Raw genomic sequence first — 21,324 nt, 5'->3', positions numbered from 1 at the left:
GATCTAAATAAGCGAAGAGATGACCCATGTTCATGACTTTGAAGACTCGATATTGTTAAGAATGTCAATCACACCCAAAATTCCTCTATAAATTTAACATAATCCCAGTCAAAAGCACAGCTGGCTTATATGTGGAAATTTACAAGCTGATTCTAAAATCTGTATGGAAATGCCGAAACAATTTTCAAATGCTGAAACAATTTTAGAGACAGGAAATAATGTGGGCAGACTTGCTCCCTGACTTCAATACTTACTACAAAGCTCCAGTGATCAAGGCAGCGTGACAGTGGCGTAAAATACCAACAAACACATCAGTGAAACAAAATAGAGAGCGCAAAAGCGGGTTCCACAGAGGTGCAGAAGAGATCATACATGGAAAGGAAAGTCTTTATACCAAACCATCTCAGAAGAGCCAGGCAGTCACATGAAAATAAATTTCTCGACCCTTACCACATGCTGTAAACAAAAATTAATTCAAAACATATCACAGGCCTAAACGTAAAAGCTTAAAGAATATAGCTGCTTGAAAACAAACATAGAATACCTTTGCAACTCAGGGGTCTGTCAAGCCAACCCGCTGTCAGGCACAGCACCATCCTCTTCTGAAATTTCCTATATCCAGGCTTCAAACACAAAGCTCCATCATGAGGATTCTGAGTGCCCCCACAATCCTTCCCGGCTTCAGCCCCGGTGACCTGGAATGGACACAGGGATCGATAGCACTTTCATTCTGAGTCTAGGAAGATAATTCCTAATAACTCTATCGATCCTGCTCAAAATGGTTTCATTTTAGGGCAGCACTCACTGAACAGAAGGATGATGCCCAAAACTGCCAGGATGCTTTACTGACACTAATGTCATCTTTAAAAGAAATTGATGCCACAGAAAGCCTGCCGCGGAGCTGCTGCGCCTTGAGGCATCTGGGAGCAAGGACCAGAGAAGGGGCTCAGCACAGAATCGCTGAGCGGTGAGCGATTCTGGCCAGCGTATGCCTGCTCAACCTGGCCAGCGTATGCCCACTCCTGGCTGGTCCCCGACCGGTGCACACAACCCCCCCCCCAACCCTCCCCCAGGGAGGAGGGTCCTCTCCAAAGCCCAAGACTTGTCCATCAGCCCTGGTCCCAGTGACTCACACCCGGGACATCTGGGGAGGAAACGGGCCACAGTGTGGCAGTGGGGAGTGAGGACTGTGCAAAGTGAAGAGTCTTCCGCACCCAAAAGGGCCGAGACGGGGCCACTGGTCCCCACCGCAGACGGCACCACACTCACCACCAGCAAGAGACAACACTTTCACTTTGCGCGCTGTTATGTGAGCCCACCAATCCCCTTCTGTGCCCAGGGCTCTTCCGGCAATTACAGGCATAAGTCACTCTGCTGTACATGACTATATTTAGAAATCTCGGAAATGAAAAGGCACTGATTTGGGGGAGGGAGGAGAAGAGGAGGAAGAAGGACCTAGAAAGATGGATTTAAAGGAGTCGTGAGAGGCAGGTGACATGCTAGGAATCAGGGGAAGACTGCCTGACCCACCACTGTCCCCGCACCCACCCACACCCCGTGACTGACTCCAGCTTCCTGGGGCAGAGAGCATCCAGCCTGCAGTCACAGTGAGCAGCCTAGGGATCAGCCCAGGACACAGGGCAGGCTGACCGTGACGGAGGAGACCCAGCTCGGCCTTCTTTCCCGGGCGACGGGAATCAGAGCCAGAAGAGGCCAGCTTCCGTGTCCTCCCTGCCCGAGGCGGGGCTGGGGAGGAGGCCAGGCCAGGGGCAGGGCTGCAAGCGGGGTTCACGCAGCCTGGTTTCTGGGGGTGCCCCGCGGCTGAGCCGGGACACCCCTTCATGGCTCAGGCTGGCCCGGGTCTGCTCACCTAAAACAGACGCCGTCCACACTGAGGCCATGAAGCCTCCGCCCAGCGCGCAGGGACCGCCCAGCCGACTCGGAGCGTCCACGCGTGTGTCGCTGTGGTGGTTTCCACACAGAAATTTCGAGTCACACACGGAACTGTGGCTCAGCCAGGGCCCTGTCTCCGCCGCCATCTGGCCTGTGGACGCCTGCCTGACTGCCGAGCCTCCCGTCGTCCAGGCTCCAGAATGAGCTCAGGACATTTCTGCCTCCGTCCGTGGGCGTGGGCACCGCCCTGGCCCAGAGCTTTCTCATGCCCCCAGCTCCACTTGCGGAGGACAGCGTGGGTCCCCTGCCCTGGTCACCCTGGACCGGGCGTCCAGGAGCCACCGTGCTGGGCCCGAGCAGGCGCGCTCAGGCCTGCGCTGTGCCGTGAGCGAGAACTAGCTCACCCCATGCGAGCACGGCCGTGGGCACGGCCACATGGCGGGTTCTGTCAAAACCCCGCTCTCCCTTCAGGGGCCACAGACGGGCCAGAGGAGCCCTGTCCTCTCCTCTCAGCGCCGACCAGTGCTCCCCCTCGGCCCTGGCCTCACGCTGCCGACTGTCCCGGCTGACAGACGGCGGGGTCAGGCCTGGCCTGTCCTTCTCGCTCCAGCACTGCTGTCGGGCAGGCGGCCCCAGGCCTTGGACCCAGACCCTGGAGGCGACACTCGCCTTGGAGGCCCGGCCTTCAGAAGAGCTGCCAAGTTCCCTCTGTGTGGTCATCACTGCAAATCCAGCCAGGCCCCCTGCTGGCTGTGCCGCAGGAACCATGGGGACAGGCTGGGAAGGCGGCCAGAGTCAGCGCGGCTGAGCCCAGTTAGGACAGAGGGCCCGGGTGGGCACACAGCCCCCTACCCGGGGTGGAGGGGGCAGAGGGGCAGGGGGCCCCCCAGGGGTGAAGCAGGCAGGGTGTGCAGCCCCCCACCCTGGAAGAGGAGGGGACGGGCAGGGGGCACAGTCCCTCACCCTGAGCGGAACCGGCGGGGCGGGCAGGGGGCACAGCCCTGCCAGGTGGCTTCCATCTGTCCTGGCCCCACTGGGATGCACCTGCGGCTGATGGAGTCCAACAATGCATCCACGGGGGATAGTCACTGGCTTTTAAGGGCTTTTAATCCAGCCTCCCTGTCTTCCCAGGGCTTCATGCGTTAATTTACCAAGCTGTCCTTGCGTCGAGTTGCATCCCTTTCTAATGAGGTGAAACTGAGAGAGTCTCTGAATGTAAATTAGATGGTCTTTCAAGGCAGCCGAGTTCTCCCCCTGCCTGGAGCCCACCCCCACTTGGTAGCCACACTCACCCCTCCCTGGGTGTCCCTGCACCAGCTCCACTGGGGTCTGGAGGAGGATTTCTAAACCAGCACTTGGTCACATTCCCCGCTGTTTGGAACCCTTGCCTGTGGCTGTCTGTTACACGTGGCTTTCTGCTTCCACATGACCTTCCCTGGCGGCTCAGATGGTAAAGAATCTGTCTGCAAAGCAGGAGCCCCAGGTTCAGTCCCTGGGTTGGGAAGATCCCCTGGAGAAGGGAATATCAACCCACTCCAGCATTCCTGCCTGGAGGATGCCGTGGACAGAGGAGCCTGGTGGGCTACAGTCCATGGTGTCGCAGAGAGTCAGACACAACTGAGCGACTAACACTTTCTTGGGCTTCCCTGGTGGGAAGTGGTTAAGAACCTGCCTGCCAATGCAGGAAACATTAGAGACCTGGGTTCGATCCCTGGGTCAGTACAATCCCCTGGAGGAGGGAATGGCTACCACACCTGTATTCTTGCCTGGAGAATCCCATGGAGAGAGGAGCCTGGCGGGCTACAGTCCGCAGGGCTGCAAAGAGTCGGACATGACTGAGCGACAGAGCAGCAGGTGCAGGGCATCCCTGCCACCCGCTCCCAAGGCCCGCGACCCCTGAAGGACGTGTCTGCTGTGTGAGCTTCAGTCATGAAACACGGGAGAGACACAGAGATGCTGTGCCCACGTCCTAAACCCAGGAGCCGGGGACTGGCATCTCACTTAGAAAAAGGATCTTTGCAGATATAAATAATTAAGGGCCTCAAGATGAGATCATCCTGTACTTACAGTGGCGTGAAACTCAATGACAAGTGCACTTAATAAGAGACAAAGAGGAGACAGAGACACAGAGGGAGGAAAACCATGTGAAGATGGAAAGAGAGCCCATGGTGATGCGCCTGCAAGGGATTTCCCTGCTGGTCCAGTGGCTAAGATTCCTGCTCACAAGGCAGGGGACTGGGCTCCAATCCCTGGTCCGGGAAGATCCCACATGCTGCGGAGCAGCTGAGCCCAGTAGCCACGACTACTGAAGCCCATGTGCCCCAGGCCCATGTCTGCAACAAGGGCAGCCCCTGCAATGAGAAGCCCCCGCTCACCACAAGGAGAGAAAGCCTGTGCAACAGCAAAGACCCGGCACAGCCAGAAATAAGTGAATCAGCAAAGATGCGCCTACGAGCCAGGAATCACAGAGGACCACTGGAGCCCCCAGATGCCACAAGAGCCACGAGGATCCCCCCAGGGGGACCCCTGCGCCCAGCGCAGCCAGAAATAAGTGAATCAGCAAAGATGCGCCTACAAGCCAGGAATCACAGAGGACCACTGGAGCCCCCAGATGCCACAAGAGCCACGAGGATCCCCCCAGGGGGACCCCTGCGCCCAGCGCAGCCAGAAATAAGTGAATCAGCAAAGATGCACCTACAAGCCAGGAATCACAGAGGACTACTGGAGCCCCCACATGCCGTAAGAGCCACGAGGATCCCCCCAGGGGGACCCCTGCAGCGCGCACAGCACAAGGTGCTGACACCTTGACTTTGTATTTCCAGCCTCCAGAATCATCAGAGAACACATTTCTGTTGCTTCAAGCCACCCAATGTGTAATAATCAGTTACAGCAGCCCCAGGAAACAGAGCCAGGAGGTAGGACTCCCAGATCTCATTTCTGGGAAAATGCTCCAAAAAAATGTCTTTAAATGATTATCCCAGTAATGATTCCCTCTGGGAATCTGGAAGGTCCTATACACACTGATTTTGTTATTGACAAGAAGGTGGAGTTTTGAGGCTCAGTGACTGACCTCTGTCTTCAGGAGCTGCCTGAGTTACAAACAAGGAGCTATTGAATTGAAAGTCCGAGGATTCAGAGAAAAGAGAGAGGAAAAAAAAAAGGCATGTTTGATAAAATCCTTTTCCTATTAACTACAATGAAAGTACAGAAGACCTTGAGGGCACAGAAGACAGAAAGTTTTGGTTGGCTAAACAGCAGGGTCCTGCTTATCCAGGAGGAGTGGCAGGAGGAATGTGTCTTTGAGATGTTTCTCACCTACGCGGCACCTGGAGATAAGTGAAAGCATGAAGCTTCCTTCCAGAAGAGCAAGGAAGTGCAGGAGTCCTTTTCTCTCTGTGCAAAAAGGAAGGTGTTCTTGTTTCCAGGAAAGTGGAGATAGCCACGGCACACAAAATCCACGTGTACGTCCCCTGCCGTGATAAGTGAGGGCGATGGGCTCAGAGTAACGTCACAGCCAGTCCCGACGTGGCAAAGCCAGGGGTCAGCTTCGTCCACTGAGGCTCCAGGGCACCCAGAGGTGTCAGACTTCACTTTGGAGAAACCATTCCCAGGAGCCCAAACTTGCAGCTGGCAGGTGTGTCTACAAAGACCTCCTGTACAGGAATGAGAAACGGACCAAGGGAGTGAACATATGCTCCCAAAGGCACAGGCCTGCTGACATCTCTTCACAGAACTCAAGGTTTGTTGATTTCAAGTCATCTAAAAATAACCCTACTTTCCCCATGAAAACAGGCATCTTTCAAATGATACTCCAAATTATCTGTAAAGTAATTGCAAAGAAACAGATGAGCCCCAGCCACTCTCAAGCTTGGTTTCTGAGTAAGAATTCAAAGGAAAAGTAATTAAAATCAATATGATTCTTGGGGGTTAGTAATGGCCCCACTTTCTGCGGTTCGGAGGGAGAATGTTTCTGGGCCTTTTGGTTGAAAGGCCACTGGCGTCATGCAAACCCAGCAGCCTCTTCTAAGAATACGAAAGGGTCCCTCCCCAGCCTGTTCACAGGCAGGGCCTCCTTTCATCCGGGCAAAGTCAGTTCTCATCAAAAGGATTCCTGCTCCCATGGGTCCGGGGTAATTATGCTGTATCGGCAGCACTCACTCATCATATTACACAGTTTCAAAAAACCATCGATTCCAACCACATTTGCATTTAAAAGTTCAAGACACCCTTGCAGACCCAGCCGTGGAGACTCTTCTTCCTGGAACTCTGATTTCTTGAGCTCAATGCTTTCTCCAGAGGTTTTGTATGTGGTGGGGGTGTGTTCCTTTGCTCTACAGGATGGGGAAGACTTTCTTTTTGCCAAAAACAAAAGAAAAGCTCTTTGGTGTTACCAAGCTCTTGAAAAAAGTCAAGTTTTGTGAAAACCCAAAGTGGTTCCCAAAAGCCTACTTTGAAAAAAAAAAGTCACATATGAGATGTAATTCTAGTCAGTGTGACCAATATTTCACTAAATGTGTCAAATTTACACATTCAAGTACATACAGTTTCCTAAAAACATCTATTTTTATTTCATTATTGGGAAAAAACCTCTTTACCAGTTGCTTTCAAGAAAGTATGACAAATTATTTTGAACCAGGGGAAAATCTTTAAATTTGGAGGATGAACTGGAAGTTGGGGGTAGTCTTTGGTGACGGGGTATAATGAGCCAGGAGGGTGAGTGAAAGGCAGGACACGTAGTTGGCCCACGTCAAAGTGGTCTCCCCAGCAGGCTGTAACCGAAAGAGCCCACGGGGTCCCAGCTTCAGGGGGAGAAGGGGTCTCGACATTGAACCTCCACCGGGATAGGAGATGGGTGAGGTCCCCTCCTGCGGTGCCCTGGGGGGACACTAAGCCTTTGCTGTGTCCCCCACGAGGGAGGAGGGCCTCCCAGAGACCCCAGGCCAGCGGCGGGGGCTCCAGGCCAAGCCCCAGAGGGGGCATTTCCGGCACGGTGCAGCGCTCCTGGCTGGCTCAGCTGAAGGTGCAGACGGGGCCAGGGGTGCAGTTTTCTGGAGGGATGTTTCTGTGTCAAGCTTCCCGGGTGGCACTAGTGGTGAAGAGCCCGCCTGCCAACGCAGGAGAGGCCTAAGAGACCTGGGTTCAGTCCCTGGGTCGGGAAGATCCCTGGAGAGGGTAATGGCACCCCACTCCAGTATTCCTGCCTGGAAATCCCATGGACAAAGGAGCCTGTTGGGCTCCCGTCCAGGGAACCACAGAGTCGGAAGTGACCGAAGCAACTTAGCACGCGCACACACAGCTCATGAATTTCTCCCCGGCGAACAAAGCAGCTCGTTTTAAACAGGCACTCATCATCCTAGAACACAAGACCCACCACACCTTAGTTCAGGGTCCCGGGGAGCTGAGCTTAGGGTAGAGGTCTGAGCGCAGTAGAAGACGGGACGGGACTGCAGGGAGCACTTGTGGGGAGGAGGGGCAGGGACCGGGAACTGGGAACAGGAGGGCCCCGTACAAGCAGCTGAAAGAGGAGGAGAAAGCCCCAGCACGGTTCACGGCCGCTGGGCCCGGCCGGCGTTCAAGCCGACCTGGGCAGCAACAGCCATGCGGCTGCGGTCATCCACTCAGCGCCCTGCCGGCACTCACAGAGCCTTCGTGCCTGTGGGTCCCGCGGCTCTGAGATCTGGGGCGGGCTGGAGTAGGGGGGGTGGAGGTCTTGACCCCCACAGGGGACATACGCTCGCCAGGAGACACCCAGGGCTCCTGACTCAGGGTCGCCAGCTGATGCCTGGGCACTTTGGGCTCCTTATGTTCAGGCGAGAACAGGAGGCCCGGGTCTCACAGGGGTGACTGCTCCCGATCCCTGGAAGCACGGCTTCGTCATACAGCAGGGACATGAAGGAAGACACACAGAGCCCAGGGGACCCCCCGGGCACCCTTGGAGCTCCTTGGAAGAACAGCTGCTGTGGTACCCGGATAAACACAGCACCTGTACCCTGAGGAGGGCCTGGTGACCTGGGCTCAGACCCCAGGACGCAGGCCCGGCCATGCACCGCACGGACGCCCCAGATCGCAGGTACTGCCTGTGGGTGCCGAGAGTCTAGAAAGGAAAACCTGACTGGGTTGTCAGAATGTGCATATTTTGTTAGGAAAAACAGTGTCAAGCGACTGCTTCTGGAAACAGACGAGGTTGATTCCGCCTTTCCTAAGCACTTCCGGGGCCAGGCTCACAGGGGAGGGAGCAGGGTGATGCTGGGAACGTGCAGTAGGAGAAACCCGCACCTCTGATTACAGCTTCGCCTCCACAAGCTCCCTCCGCACCATCAGGAACACTCTAAGGGGTTGGCCTCACTCTCCCCACTTCTGAGAGGAAAAGACAAGACTCAGAGGTTAAGGAACAGCCCTTCCTAAGTCAGATAAAGACAATACTGTATGTTATCATTTACATGTGAACCCCAAGAAAGCTAAGCTCATAGAGACACAGTGAAACAGTTGTTACCAGGGCTGGAGGGGGTCGGGGAGGAATGCAAGGTCAAGGGCACAGACTTCCAGTTATAAGACAGACGACTACCGGGAATCTAACGGACAGCGTGCTGACTGCGGTTACTGTTATATGCCTGAGGCTTCCTCAGTGGCTCAGCTGGTGAAGAACTGGCCTGCCATGCAGGAGACGTAAGAGACAGGGGTTCCATCCCGGGGTCAGGAAGATCCCCTGGAAAAGGAGATGGCAACCCACTCCAGTATTCTTGCCTGGGAAATTTCATAGACGGAGCCTGGTGGGCTAACGTACATGGGGTCACAAAGAGCTGGACGTGACTGAAGCGACATAGCATGCACACATGGGTAGCTGAAAGTAGCTAGGAGCGGGCATGCATGCCAAGTCTACCCGTCGTGTCTACCTCTTTGCAACCCTGTGGATCGTAGCCCACCAGGCTCCTCTGTCCTTGGGGGTTCTCTGGGCAAGAATACCGGAGTGGGTTGCCAAGCCCTCCTCCAGGGGATCTTCCTGACCCAGGGATGGAACCCCTGTCTCCTGCATTGGCAGGCGGGCTCTTTACCACGAGTGCCACCTGCTGGGGCGGTAGATCCTGAATGTCCTCACCACATACACACAGGCAGTCTGTAATCATGTGACAGGATGGGGGTGTCAGCTACACCCGTGGCGGCTTCATTGTTGCAGGATGTAAGCATATCGAATGAACACACTGTACAGCTTAAACTCACACGACATCAGAAGTCAACTGTACCCCAGTAAAGCTGGAAAAAAATGCCCCAGCCCATTGGGACAGGCGGCATCAGCAGTTTTCCATGAACAGGTCTGAGCTCAAGATGAAGATTCAGTCACCAAGCCTCCCAGACCAAAACAATCAGCGCAACTGCATTAAAAATATCCAACACTGGCCGTTGTTTAAAGCAAGCCCCCTTGACATCAGGATGCGAATTTCTCCAGGGGCAATCCCAAGAGCCGTGCCGCCGGGGATCCAAGCCTGTGAGCACTCACGCGCTTGTCGCTCAGCTGGAAGGACGTGGGAACACTGCGGATTTGGGGGGATTTGGGGAAAGCACTTATATTTTCAAGCATCTCTCTGGGAAACCATCAAAACTCCATATGTCACAGAAATAAATGTGATTTAAGGTTGTTGAGAAGTACTCTCAGCCTTTATCTGGAAAGCCCCTGAGGGCCCGGGGACAGGACGGGGGAGGGAGAGGTTTCTCTTCCGAGTCACACCAGGGTCTGGAGTCAACTGACCCCACGGGCAATTCCAGGACAGGGGACTGCCTGCATCACCAGCCACACCACCAGCAAACTCTCCAGAAATACTGTTCCGAAAACAGTTAGCAGTTTGGAATTTAACAGCCTTACACGGCATTCCCTCATTGGTTTCCTGCATATTCATCAGATTTTCTCTGAGTTAGAGACAATAGACTCCTGAAAAGCATCTTTATTTTGGATATTTCATCACAGTCATTTAAAGTTAAATTAAAGTTCAAAACCCTACACTATTCACAAGTTTGCTTCCACCATAATGCTCCGGCGGCTGCTAAGTCGCTCCAATCACGCCCGACTCGGTGCGACCCCATGGACTGCAGCCCACCAGGCTCCTCTGTCCACGGGATTCTCCAGGCAAGAATACTGCAGTGGGTTGCCATGCCCTCTTCCAGGGGATCTTCACGACCCAGAGATCAAAACTGAGTCTCCTGCACGGCAGGCAGATTCTTTAACCACTGAGCCACCAGAGAAGCGCTCCACCTTGATAACATCCCCTCTTTCCAGCTGCCGTCTGCTTACTGTGAGAGCAGGGGCAGCGAAAACACCGACTCTCCAGGAGCCTGCCTCCACACCTTTCCATTTTAGGCTTCAACATAGAAAATAATCACTTTTAATAAATAATAGTTAAAGCCAATGACAAGTTTGCTATTAAAATCACACCGATTCTACTCTGAAGCAGGAAGAACAAAATTTCGAAGACAAAGTGCACACGGGCCTTTCAAGAGCTGCACCAACACATTTAAAAGCAGGCTCGCTTCCTTCATGCCGCTCGCTCCTGGGCGGCGTGAAGGTGTCAGGGCGACGCCTCCAAGTCAGGATTCTGATGTACAGGGAGCTGTGACGACGAGCGGCTCCAGCGGTGACCCCAGTAAGAGCAGGAATTGCTGTTAAATACCTTGGCATATAATGGCCTCCTCTGGTGGCTCAGTGCTGAAGAATCTGCCTGCCGTGCAGGAGACTCAGGTTAGATCCCTGGGTCGGGAGGATCCCCTGGAGGAGGGCATGGCAACCCACTCCAGTATTCTTGCCTGGAGAATCCCATGGACAGAGGAGCCTGGTGGGCTGCAGTCCACGGGGTCGCACAGAATCAGACACGACTGAAGTGACTAGCAGCAGCAGAGTTTCCGTAAGAAACGAGGACACTGAGGCTCCGAGAAGGCAGGGATCTGTCCACTCACACAGAGAGCAACTCGAAGCCACTCCCCCGTCCAGGGTGCGATGTGCAGACTGGACTGACGGCCTAACTAGGAGCTGCCTCCGCATCCTCTCTGTGCTCACAGCAGCGGGGGCACTGGCCACCCCATGCCCCTGCCCAGGGGTCTACCAAGGCCCAAGGTCTCCTCAGCCTCCCTGCAGGGAGGACCTCTTCCCCTTTCCCCAGCCCCGAGTCCTCTCAAACTACAGCATCCCAGCCTCCCTCTACTGGCCAATTCGTTTTATCACCGACCTGTGACCTGATAAGTTAAATCATTAACTTATCTGGCCTGATTTCCCCACCCCGTGAGGTCCCGGGACAGTGCAGTCAGCCACCCCCTGCGTCCCTGCGACCCCTAGCCAGGCCCAGGTGGTTAACAGGGAGAGAAGGCGAGACACAGCAGGGCAGCAGAGACCCACAAATCTACGGCCTTATCGTCCTGCTACGGCAAGGAAGGGGCTGGAAACGGATAACAAAGTGCTCCCCAAACAGTAACCATGACAACCAGCGGCACGAGGGGGCTTTTACACCTTCTCCGAGTTTTATGAGGCGCATAGCACGGCTCTTTTACGGGCCCTGGCATTAATTACACTCACATAGGATGGAGTACTCTAAAACCACAAGACTTATTCACCCACCCGTGGGGCTCCACTCAATTCATACACATTCCCCGGAAATGTCTAAAGAAGTAATTAGAAAGCTTCCCACTTATGTTCCTTTATCATTTAACAGTTGATAAGACATCATATTAAGGTCAAAACATCAGTTTAAACACAGAAAGGAGCAGGAAGAGGAGGGGTGTCATCGAGTTTTAGAAACAGAATCTCAACCTGAAACAACAGCAATGAATTTCCTAACTAATAAAGACAAACACTTGGCAAAACACGTGAAGAGGGGAAAATATTTTGACTTGAGCCTCAAGAACTGTAGCAGATGGTGACACAAGATCTGTTTAATCTTTCTAGGTCCCATTAATTCAAAAATAAAGCCGATCCTGATACTCCATTGCTGAAGAGTCCTTACCTCTCAGCAGCAGTTATTTCCACAAAATCTCTCCACTGGATTCTGAACAAATAAACCCATGAATGCTATTTAAACTTTGTCCTGAGACATCTAGGTTTTCTGCAAGAAAAGGAGATGCATTCAGTTTCACCAGGAACTCCGTGCCATGGTGTAGCCACACCAATGCGATCCTGCTGTCTTGGGTCACAGAAATCACGAGGGCACAGTGCAGCATCCCTGCACCGCCTTCAGCAGGCTCAGCCCACACGGGAGGCGCCCGCCTTGGACTTCCGATTAGACGTGGCCCACCCAAACCACTACTGTTTCCTCAGATCCTGCCCAAACTCACCGTGACAACAGCAATACAGGAACAAGGGGGGAATAGCCCGCGAGGACAAAGAGCAGAAAGAAACCACAGCTAATCAGTGGGGCCAGAGCAACTGTGAGCAGGCGACACAGGGGGGTGGGGGAGTAGGGCTTGGGAATTCCTGGAAAGGGAACCGGAGCACCAAGCCCAGCGAGAGTGTGGTCAAAAGCCACTGTGAACCCAGATCCACATGGCGCCCCTGACCCAGGAGGAAACGAGAGATGTCTTTGGGCAGAAGAGCCACGCAGGCCGTGCACTTGAGGATGAGAGGCCCTGGACCCGAGGATGAGACTGTAGAATGAAGCAGTGAGACAAGGGCATTCAGTGAAAGTCTTTTGCAACAAGAGGCTCCCAGCCCCCACCCGAGGCTCCCAGATGCTGACAGCCAGCTTACACCCCACACTATGGACTGAACTGTGTCCCCCCACAATCCACACGCTGGAGCCCTAATCCCCAACAGGACTGTGTTCAGAAACAGGGCCTTTAAAGAGGTGACTGGTTAAGCGAGCTCATAAGGCGCAGTCCTGACCCAATAGGCTTGGCAGACACATCAGAAGAGGAAGAAGGACCGAGGATGCATACCCAGAAGCATCAGCGAGGAAGAGAGCCAGCCAAGGTGCAGACACCGTGACTGTGGACGTCCCGCCCCTGACGTCCAGCTTGGAGGAGACAAATGTCTGCTGTCAATCACCCCAAGTGTGGCATCGGCTCATGGCAGCCCCAGCAATCTCATACACTCTGTGAGCCGGTGGTGGAGGGTTCCTCTCCAGGGAAACGTCTGCGCAGGAGAAAGACGTGCAGAAACTGACAAGAGGAGCTTCCCAGTAAAAGAGCAGGACCCAGCAGCCACCCCCACGGAACCACCAGTCGGGAAGTGCCACCTGCAGAAAGCCGCAGCCCGCCTCTCAGGGCCCCTCTCTTAGATGCCGGTGAGAGGCCACAAGCTACCAGGCCAGTGAGAAAAGGCTCTGGAAGAGAAACGAGCCCAACCAAACACAGGGGATTCAGAAGCAGCAGACACGGCGCAGGGGTCTGAGTAGACGCACTGCGGGCGAAACCTAAGATCGGTGTCCTCAGGGAAGCAGGAGGGGACGGTGCACCCGCGAGAGAAGGGCCGGCGTGCGGAACACAGGAATGTCCAGGTAAGAAGACAAGGAGCCCTTAGAAGTGAAAAGCACGAGAGCAGACCCAAAGGAAAGTTATTTCAGAGGCTGGAAAGATAAAGTGAAGGGCACGTGCCAAACACGTGAACAAACAGAGAGAAAAAACAAGAGATCAAAAAAAAAAAATAGGGAATTAGGTGATTCATCAAGGAGTTCAACGTTCAAACAATAGGAGTTCCAGAAACAGGCAACAGAAGGAAACAAACAAGAGTCAGTTCAGTTCAGTTCTGTCGCTCAGTCGTGCCCGACTCTGCAACCCCATGGACTGCAGCGAGCCAGGCCTCCCTGTCCATCACCAACTCCCGGAGCTCACTCAAACTCATGTCCATTGAGTCATTGATGCTGTCCAGCCATCTCATCCTCTGTCCTCTTCTCCTCCCACCTTCAATCTTTCCCAGCATCAGGGTCTTTTCCAATGAGTCAGCTCTCTGCATCAGGTGGCCCAAGTGTTGGAGTTTCAGCTTCAGCATCTGTCCTTCCAATGAACATTCAGGACTGATCTCCTTTAGGATGGACTGGTTGGATCTCCTTGCAGTCCAGGAGACTTTCAAAAGTCTTCTCCAACACCACAGTTCAAAAGCAACAATTCTTCAGTGCTCAGCCTTCTTTATAGTCCAACTCTCACATCCATACATGACCACTGGAAAAACCATAGCTTTGACTAGACGGACATTTGTTGGCAAAGTAATGTCTCTGCTTGTGAATATGCTGTCTAGGTCGGTCATAACTTTTCTTCTAAGGAGCAAGTGTCTTTAATTTCATGGCTGCAGTTACCATCTACAGTGATTTTGAAGCAAAAAAAAAAAAAAAAACCTGTCACTGTTTCCACTGTTTGCCCATCTATTTGCCATGAAGTGATGGGATTAGATCCCACGATCTTAGTTTTCTGAATGTTGAGCTTTAAGCCAACTTTTTCACTCTCCTCTTTCACTTTCATCAAGAGGCTTTTTAGCTCCTCTTCACTTTCTGCCATAAGGGTGGTGTCATCTGCATTTCTGAGGTTATTGATATTTCTCCTGGCAATCTTGATGTTTGTGTTTCCTCCAGTGCAGCGTTTCTCATGATGTACTCTGCATAGAAGTTAAATAAGCAGGATGACAATATACAGCCTTGACATACTCCTCTTCCTATTTGGAACCAGTCTGTTGTTCCATGTCCAGTTCGAACTGTTGCTTCCTGACCTGCATATAGGTTTCTCAGGAGGCAGGTCAGATGGTCTGGTATTCCCAATTCTTGCAGAATTTTCCACAGTTGTGATCCACACAGTCAAAGGCTTTGACATAGTCAATAAAGCAGATGTTTTTCTGGAACTCTCTTGCTTTTTCGATGATCCAGGGGATGGTGGCAATTTGATCTCTGGTTCCTCTGCCATTTCTAAATCCAGCTTGAACATCTGGAAGTTCACAGTTCACATACTGTTGAAGCCTGACTTGGAGAATTTTGAGCATTACTTTATTAGCGTGTGAGATGAGTGCAATTGTGCGGTAGTTTGAGCATTGTTTGGCATTGCCTTTCTTTGGGATTGGAATGAAAACTGACCTTTTCCAGTCCTGTGGCTGCTGCTGATTTTTCCAAATTTCCTGGCATATTGAGTGCAGCACTTTCACAGCATCGTCTTTCAGAATTTGAAATTGCTCAACTGGAATTCCATCACCTCCACTAGCTTTGTTTGTGGTGATGCTTCCTAAGGCCCACTTGACTTTGCATTCCAAGATGTCTGGCTCTAGGTGAGTGATCACACCATCATGGTTATCTGGGTCATGAAGATCTTTTTGGTACAGTTCTTCTGTGTATTCTTGCCACCTCTCTTATCCTTCTCCATCAGAGGGCAGACATACTGAAAACCACAATCACAGAAAGCTAACCAAACTGATCACATGGACCAGAGCCCTTTCTAACTCAATGAAACTATGAGTCATGCCCTGTAGGGCCACCCAAGGCAGACAGATCATGGTGGAGAGTTCTGACAAAACATGGTCCACTGGAGAAGGGAATGGCAAACCACTTCAGTATTCTTGCCTTGAGAACCCCATGAACAGTGTGAAAAGGCAAAAAGATAGGACACTGAAAGATGAACTCCCCAGGTCAGTAGGTGCCCAATGTGCTACTGGAGATCAGTGGAGAACTAACCCCAGAAAGAATGACGTGATGGAGCCAAAGCAAAACCAACACCCAGCTGTGGATGTGACTGGTGATAGAAGTAAAGCCCAATGCTGTAAAGAGCAATATTGCATAGGAACCTAGAATATTAGGTCCATGAATCAAGGCAAATTGGAAGTGGTCAAACAGGAGATGGCAAGAATGAGTATTGACATTTTAGGAATCAGCGAACTAAAATGGACTAGAATGGGTGAATTTTATTGTCAACCTGCTTATTTAACTTATATACAGAGCACATCATGAGAAACGCTGGGCTGGAAGAAGCACAAGCTGGAATCAAGATTTCTGGGAGAAATATCAATAACCTCAGATATGCAGATGACACCACCCTTATGGCAGAAAGTGAAGAGGAACTAAAAAGCCTCTTGATGAAAGTGAAAGAGGAGAGTGAAAAAGTTGGCTTAAAGCTCAACATTCAGAAAACGAAGATCATGGCATCTGGTCCCATCACTTCATGGGAAATAGATGGGGAACCAGTGGAAACAGTGTCAGACTTTATTTTGGGGGGCTCCAAAATCACTGCAGATGGTGACTGCAGCCATGAAATTAAAAGATGCTTACTCCTTGGAAAGTTAGGACCAACCTAGATAGCATATTTAAAAGCAGAGACATTACTTTGTCAATAAGGGTCCATCTAGTCAAGGCTATGGTTTTTCCAGTAGTCATGTACAGATGTGAGAGTTGGATTGTGAAGAAAGCTGAGTGCCAAAGAATTGATGCTTTTGAACTGTGGTGTTGCAGAAGACTCTTGAGAGTCCCTTGGACTGCAAGGAGATCAAACCAGTCCATCCTAAAGGAGATCAGTCCTGGGTGTTCATTGGAAGGACTGATGCTAAAGCTGAAACTCCAATACTTTGGCCACCTCATGCAAAGAGTTGACTCACTGGAAAAGACCCTGATGCTGGGAGGGATTGGGGGCAGGAGGTGAAGGGGACGACAGAGAATGAGATGGCTGGATGGCATCACTGACTCGATGGACATGAATTTGAGTGAACTTGGGAGTTGGTGATGGATAGGGAGGCCTGGCGTGCTGTGATTCATGGGGTTTCAAAGAGTCGGACACGACTGAGCAACTGAACTGAACTGACCATCGTATCTACTACTGTGGGCAAGAATCCCTTAGAAGAAATGGAGTGCCATCATAGTCAAAAAAAGAGTCCAAAATGCAGTACTTGGATGTAGTCTCAAAAATGACAGAATGATTTCTATTCATTTCCAAGGCAAACCATTCAATATCACAGTAATCCAAGTCTGTCCTCCACCAGTAATGCTGAAGAAGCTGAAGTTGAATGGTTCTATAAAGACCTACAAGACTTTCTAGAGCTAACACCCCCAAAAAATGTCCTTTTCATTATAGGGGACTGGAATGCAAAAGTAGGAAGCCAAGAAATACCTGGAGTAACAGGCAAATTTGGCCTTGGAATGCGGAATGAAGCAGGGCAAAGACTAATAGAGTTTTGCCAGGAGAACGCACTGGTCATAGCAAATATTCTCTTCCAACAACACAAGAGAAGACTCTACACATGGACATCACCAGATGGTCAACACCGAAACCAGATTGATTATAGTCCTTGCAGCCAAAGATGGAGAAGCTCTATACAGTCAACAAAAACAAGACCAGGAGCTGACTGTGGCTCAGATCATGAACTCCTTATTGCCAAATTCAGGCTTAAATTGAAGAAAGTAAGGAAAACCACTAGACCATTCAGGTATGACCTAAATCAAATCCCTTATGATTATACAGTGGAAGGGAGAAATTGATTTAAGGGATTAGATCTGATAGATAGAGTGCCTGAAGAACTACGGACAGAGGTTCATGATATTGTACAGGAGGCAGAGATCAAGACCATCCCCAAGAAAAAGAAATTAAAAAGGCAAAATGGTTGTCTGAGGAGGTCTTACAAATAGCTGTGAAAAGAAAAGAAGCGAAAGGCAAAGGAGAAAAGGAAAGATATACCCATTTGAATGCAGAGTTCCAAAGAATAGCGAGGAGAGATAAGAAAGCCTTCCTCAGCAATCAATGAAAAGAAATAGAGGAAAACAACAGAATGGGAAAGACTAGAGATCTCTTCCAGAAAATTAGAGATACCAAGGGAATTTTTAATGCAAAGAATTAATTATCAAATAGAAAAGTCAATGAAAAGTCCATAAATAATACTCCAAATGGAGCAATCAAAAACATAAGCCCATTTTAAATGTACAGAATTTTATTTCAAAAGAAAGAGCTCAACAGAGTGACAATAGGCTCACCTGGAAATGGGCGAGAATCTAAAGAGAGAGCTTGGGGCAGCGACTGCTGTTCTGGTTATTAATTTAGTGGAGATATGTGACTTTTATACCCCATACATTTATTATTTCCATTGAAAAAGAAAAAAAAATTGGAAAAAGTGAAACATCACAGATGAATCTACAATCCCCTCCCCCCTCCTAAGAACGAATCTTTTTCTATTCGTGCACATGTATATGTGTTAGTCACTCAGTCGTGTCCGACTCTGTGACCCCATGGACTGTCGCCCACCAGGCTGCTCTGTCTATGGGATTCTCCAGGCAAGAATACTGGAGTGGGTTGCCATTTCCTTCTCCAGTGTGTGCATCTATATGCGAAAAAAACTATATATCATTGTTACTACTTAACTTGGACATAGTTGACAAAGCATCTAAACAATCCCAGGGATTTCCCTAGTGGTCCAGCGGTTAAGACTCAGTGCTTCCACTAACCCGATCCCTGATTGGGTAAGATCCCACAGGCCGAAAGGTGTGCTGGATTAAATATATATATGTATCACAGGGGAGTTCCCAGAAAATGGAATGTTCTGGCTCATGGACCCCAGGAGGAGCAGTCCCTTCGTCTGACAGTGTGAAATAAGAGCTGCCAGCCCACTGATTCAGGGGCACAAGAGGCACCATCCTGTTTCTCGGAAGAGAAGGGAGTAAGACCCCAGAGATGGCAGGGCTTCTGAGAAGAGCTGGGGGAGGGTGGGAAGCCCCCAGGCCCCTCTTCCACACTGACAGATGGAATCTTGGCTTCTGCCTCCTCCCTGCTCTGACGGCAAAGCTTTAAATCCAAGCCAGTTTCCTGCCCACCTTGTCTTCATAAAAGTAGTTTTCATTTGTGTAGGCTTCAGGGCAGGTAGTATTTCATATTATCTGCACCATTATAATTCTGTATTATTAAACTGTGGCTGAAGAAAGCCCGGTTGGTTCTAAAAACAAATGAAATACTACTGAAATGTTACACTGAAAGGGAAATAGCAGAAAGAATCCTCAAACCTGGCTTTGGAGGATTGGGATCTGATGGTCTGTATTATGAAGACGTACTTGCATGCGTGTGTTTAATGGCACAAGGAGCTCTCACTAAAGCTGCTAAGAGCAGGCCTCCTATGGGGGCACAGTACAGGGGGCCTGGGTTAGAACTACGCCCAGGTGCTGACCCCACCCTGTCACAGACACACTCCCTGCAGGGACTCAGCAGTCACAATGAACTCAAATGGGGTAAACTTGAAACTCACTTAAAGTAGTAAAAATAATAATAATAAGCTGGGGATAGAGTCCTGTAGGGCCAATGCCCAGGGCCCTGATCCTATGTCCACTGACAAGAAGCCCTGTAGCCACTTTGGACCAGGGAAACAGAATGTATGACTCTGTGCTTGCAACCCCAGAGGTGTCTAAGGCAAAAGAAGCTTTTTGCCCTGTATTTGCCATGCCTGCTGGACACTACCGCAATATCCCAGTTAAGTGACAAGTATCCCCATTTAAGACACCAAAATTCCTTATTTCAAGAAATGTTGTGTGTAAAGATATTTTTCCTAGCTTATCCATCCTTAAGCTAACTATTTTATTTATTGAGTGTAGCAGACTGAACGGGGCATTCCTGGGGGCACAGTGGTAGGGAACCCACCTGCCAATGCAGGGCATGAGAGATGTGGGTTCAGTCCCTGGGTGGGGAAGATCCCCTGGAAGAGGGCATGGCAGCCCACTGCAGTATTCTCACCTGGAGGATCCCACGGACAGAGGAGCCAGACGGGCTGCAGTCCACAGGATCACAAAGAGTTGGACGCAGCTAAGCGACTGACCACGGCACACAGCTCAGGGGATTCAGCGGCGTCCCCAAGTCCTTGTCCAGCTGGAATTCCAGAACGTGATCTGATCTGAAGATAGGGTCTCTGCAGGTGCCATCAGTTCCGCTGCGGTCACTATGGGTCCGGCGGCCCTAAACCCAAGGACTGGCGTCCTTACGAGGAGAGGAGACACACGGGGAAGGGGGATGTGTGCATCAGAGGCAGAGGCTGGGAGGATGCAGCCACAAGTCAGACCCACCAGGCGCTTCTGGGAGGCAGAGGGGGCAGGAAGGAGCCCTCTGGGGCCCTGGAGGGAGCCCAGCCCTGCCTACACCTCCTTGACTTTGGACCCTGCCTCCAGAGCTTCAAGCAAAGAAGTGCCTGCAGTTTTAAGCCCCTGTTTGTGGTGATTCGTTGGGGCAGCACCAGGACACGGGCACATTGGGCACTTGTGTGAAAGGGAAGAGCCGGGCTTCTATGCAATGGAGGTGTCTCGGGAGTCAACCCCGTTCAGGAACAGACCGCCAGCACGTCCGGCCCCTGGCGCTGGGGACAGCTTGGGCTGGAAGGCGAGCCAGCCGCCCTCCCCCAGGGGACGGAGAGTGACCGCCGGCCCCGACCGGGAAGGCCGTGACCCGCAGCTATCACTCAGCAGACCCCACACTGCCGGGAGCAGCATCTTCCTGAGTATTTCATTACTTAGGAAGACATCCACTTAATAACAGAGAAAAGGCAGGTTTGTGCCTGTCAGAGTTGTTTCCTTTGGGCTTCATCATGAATCTCTCTGCCTCATTTGGAAGCTTGGGGAGCTTGGCATAAAATGACCCTCTATCCCCTCTAAAATCTATGTGGCTGCGTCAATGTTAAAATTACTTTTTCGAAGTAAAAGTACTGCTTTCATGGGGGGAGCTTTCCCCTGCTTTATCAATAATGTACCGGGCATGGACATGAATTTCTTCCAGTTTTATTTCCTAACTTAAATAATTTGGAAATAGCGCTGAGACCTGTTGGCTGGACCAACAGAGAGAAAGGTAAATAGAGGCTTAAATGCAATCTATGTGCATCTCTCCATCCACCCCACCAGACTGAAGGGCGCTCAGCAGTCATCAGTGGATAACTTTATACAGGTCCAAACAAGAGGCTTCCAGACATCTGGTCCTGGAGGGCTTGCTCCACACAAAAGCCCCCTGCTCTCCACGGCTGATCTGGACAACCAGTGGAGTGGGACAGACCACACAGGCTTTGGGGTCTCGTCTGTCTACTGACCGTGATCTTGAGAAGGCACCTGACCTCTCAGGGCCCCAGCTGCACCCCTACAGGTGCAGGTAACACCACCCCTCCAAGGGCTACTTGGAGCCACCTGGACTCAGGACGTGGTGCCCCCACCAACAGGGCCTGGCTGGAGCTGGACCCCAGACCCCTGCCCAACACACCCTCAGTCTAACGCTGCCTTCTTCTGGAAAAGAGCCACAGATAGCCACCCTTCGAAGGGAAAAGCACCACTTGCTGAATACTTAGTACGCACCAGTCAGCACTCATGGGATTTACCTGTCACTTGATTCAAAATGTCATGTAACACACAAAACACCAGCAGCTTGAAGCAATTTGAATTTCTAGAGACAACTCACGTTAAAAACTCACTTTTCAAAACATCACCACAGGCACCCGATATTTCCTGAAGTCCTAATGTGAGGCCCTGGGGACTGGCAGTCCTCAAGGGC

General features: G+C 51.3%; 1 long non-coding RNA gene across 2 annotated transcripts in view; it reads right to left on the bottom strand.

The window, feature by feature from the left end:
* LOC138427436 (uncharacterized) overlaps positions 1–21,324 on the bottom strand; it is a 47,820-nt gene that overhangs the window by 983 nt on the left and 25,513 nt on the right. Inside the window, exons 3-5 of one of the 2 annotated variants that reach the window (XR_011252003.1) lie at positions 19,537–19,776; positions 5,209–5,546; positions 545–695 (exon numbers count right to left, since the gene is read on the bottom strand). This is a non-coding gene — a long non-coding RNA (uncharacterized lncRNA). The remainder of the gene's footprint in view (positions 1–544; positions 696–5,208; positions 5,547–19,536; positions 19,777–21,324) is intronic. The other variant, XR_011252002.1, reaches the window with a different exon arrangement.

The sequence above is a fragment of the Ovis canadensis genome, chromosome 22 (assembly GCF_042477335.2).
Source record: "Ovis canadensis isolate MfBH-ARS-UI-01 breed Bighorn chromosome 22, ARS-UI_OviCan_v2, whole genome shotgun sequence".
NCBI classification, from domain to species: domain Eukaryota; kingdom Metazoa; phylum Chordata; class Mammalia; order Artiodactyla; family Bovidae; genus Ovis; species Ovis canadensis.
Note: the sequence above shows the minus strand (reverse complement) of the source record. Positions and strands in the feature narration are given on the sequence as shown.